The sequence below is a fragment of the Talpa occidentalis genome, unplaced genomic scaffold, assembly GCF_014898055.3.
Source record: "Talpa occidentalis isolate TD23 unplaced genomic scaffold, MPIMG_talOcc4v2.1 talOcc4.487, whole genome shotgun sequence".
NCBI lineage: Eukaryota > Metazoa > Chordata > Mammalia > Eulipotyphla > Talpidae > Talpa > Talpa occidentalis.
In genome coordinates, this window is record NW_023604847.1 from 22,881 (window position 1) to 25,740 (window position 2,860).

Sequence of the window (2,860 nt, forward strand, 5' to 3'; positions counted from 1 at the left end):
CTTCTCTCAAGCACTACCAAACACATTACTATGGATAGTTTCCACCTTCATAGGTCTATAATTTCAAGTCCAGAGTTACATTTATCTTTTCAATTCTTAAAACAAAAACTTAGGACCAGACACTTAATCTGATTTGCTAAGGCACACTGGAAAATAGCAAAGATTCCACCCTCCTGCTTTAGTTAATGCATGGCAAAATATTACCAACACACACATTCTGTTTTACATTTATGTCTGCCTTATATATGTCATTCACTTCTAGTTCTTTAAATACACAAATATGCATCACAATATCCAAAGCGGGTTTCATTTACAAAGAGTAAAATTAAGAAATAGTGATTTGTAGGGAATTGGCACTTGAGACATTGGAAATATTTAGAAAAATTCTTTAGAACTTGGCAAGAATGCCATGACTAATTTTATACAAAGAGCCGTCATGGTTTGGATGGGTTTGGTAGTGTGGTGTTAGAGATAACTCATTTACTAGATGATATTTTTGGTAAATTTAATTTTTGAGGTCAGTTTTGTCTGAATATCCTGTTAAATGGCATTCTAGACATGACCTAAGCTCTGGATATGCTAGAATTAACTTACCATTATCATTCACAGAAATGTTAAAGTTACCGACAGAGAATTTCTATAAGTAGCTTAGATAGTGGCGTTTCCTACGCCAATCAATTTCATATTCTCAAGGCTCTTAGGAAACATTTCAGATCATCGTCTGCTTTCCCATTGCAAAACTTATTATGAGACACAAATCAGATCAGAAACTTTGATCTTACATCATGAGGTTTGGCCTTACTCTGACCATGGTGACAAAATAAGTAACAGTGACAATGGTCAGTGGCTAAGGTGGGGGACACAAAGACCTCGCTCAATTAGCATGGCTGTGCCTTCTATCACACACTTTCTTCTCCTGCTCATCATTCCAATAGGTAAGCCTCCAGCTTGCAGATCTGTTTGACTTGCAGGATCAAAACTGAATCAATAATCTACTGTGGACAGTATCTGTGCTACTCTCTCTTTGGGCACAAATATGTTTTTCAATATGACTAAGGTACATTGTAGCTCAAATTCAGCTGCATTTTAAATGCTTACGTGATGACAATTAGTCATTAACTGACAGTGGAAACAGGAATAAAAGGCAAGAAAAATTATTTTAAGTCCTCCAGAAAGTAAAAGTACTCTAGCTTGCTGCCTTGCTGGCTTTAATACTTGATGACAACTTAGGGTTTAAGTAGTCCTAAGGTATTAAGGTCAGTATTCTTTTAGTGAAAATTTGATATACACCAAATTATTTCCCTTTATTTTATTAATGTTTGCCCTATAAACAAGGGTTTAAGGTGACTGAAACCTGTGTATTCTGAGTTTTGGGCTATGTAATAAAAATAAAAAACAAGATATATTCCTTGCCTTCAGAGAAATATTTCTTGGAAATGTGAAGTTCTAGGAGAAATAAACTGCCTTTACCCACTATATTTGTATAGGAATAACTCTTATTTCAAATAAGAAATACTTTAAAATGAAAAAATTCTCAAAATGTGAAGTCCTGCCAATAATGCAGAAAGTAAGACAGGTGTGGAAGACCAAATAGGAAAACAAATAAACAAACACCTGCCCAGATAATGTTTAATGTAAGTGAAACACAAAATTTTGATGTGAAATCACTAGTACTATATTTGCAAGGATGGCAAAAGGTCTCAATGGCCTCCCATCCCTCCCAATACTGCATATTCTCTGGCTTGGCAGACGTTTCCTACCCTCTTTTGCTATAAAGTCACACAGCAAGCCACTCGAATCAAAAGAAAGCACAGCTCTTGATACCATGTGACATCTGATTGTATTCTAAGAGTAATACCATGTGGTGGTAAAACTAATTCACTTTTAATATTTGAACATTATTGATAATATAATGTTTAAATATTAAACATTAAAAAGGTAATTTGTCCAACTGTATTTCCTATGTAGGTTATTAGCAGAAAATGTAGGTCTATAATATATATATAGTATTTTATCCCTCGAGCCCCTAAATGCTAACATTAACCAGTTTCCTAAGAAGAAAAAGCAAATTTGAAGAAAACAAGGTGACAGGTTTTTTGAGATTAATAATGTGCTTAGTGAATGTAGACAGCATAGAAAGGATTTTCTGAGCTCTTGATAAAAAAAAAGCACAAAGGCTATGAGAATTAACCAATGGGGAAAAGGTCCAATAAGCAATACACATGTGATGCTAAGCAGGGAAGGCAGAGATCCTGAGAGAGTGCTAACCTTGGGATGACCTTCACCTTGCCAACTCTTCACCCCATCTTGATGTTTCTATGAGGACCTCTCATGTGACTTGAGAGCAACAGGGAAGGAATACATCTTGGAGTCCTCACTTGACACAGTCCTCTGGGGGCCACATTCTATTTCAAAGAGCATGAAAAGTCACTTGTCAAAAAGACAACAAGTTTGAGAGTCCTATCACTACTGAGATTAACCTGATATATAGAAATGATCTTGGTAGTCATCAGCCCAAATCCAACGTAAGAGTTCCTTTTATAGCCTCTGGGATAAATAGTTATTTTAACCTTTGGGCATCTGCAGGAGCATGAAGTTTTATGAAGAGTCCACTCTTCTTTAGAACAATTTTTATTCTAAAACTATTTCTTATATTGAAGCAAACATCTATCATCCATAAAGTTCTTCTTTATTCCTATTTTGGCCCTTTGAAGCTATGTGGAAGAAGTCTAATTCCTTTTCCTTTTTAGAACCCAACAGAAATTTAAAGGCAATTATTACATCTTTCCCTCCTTCTCTGAACTCTCCTTTCAGCTATACCTTCTATTCTTCAGGGGAACTACTTCCCTGTTCCTTATAT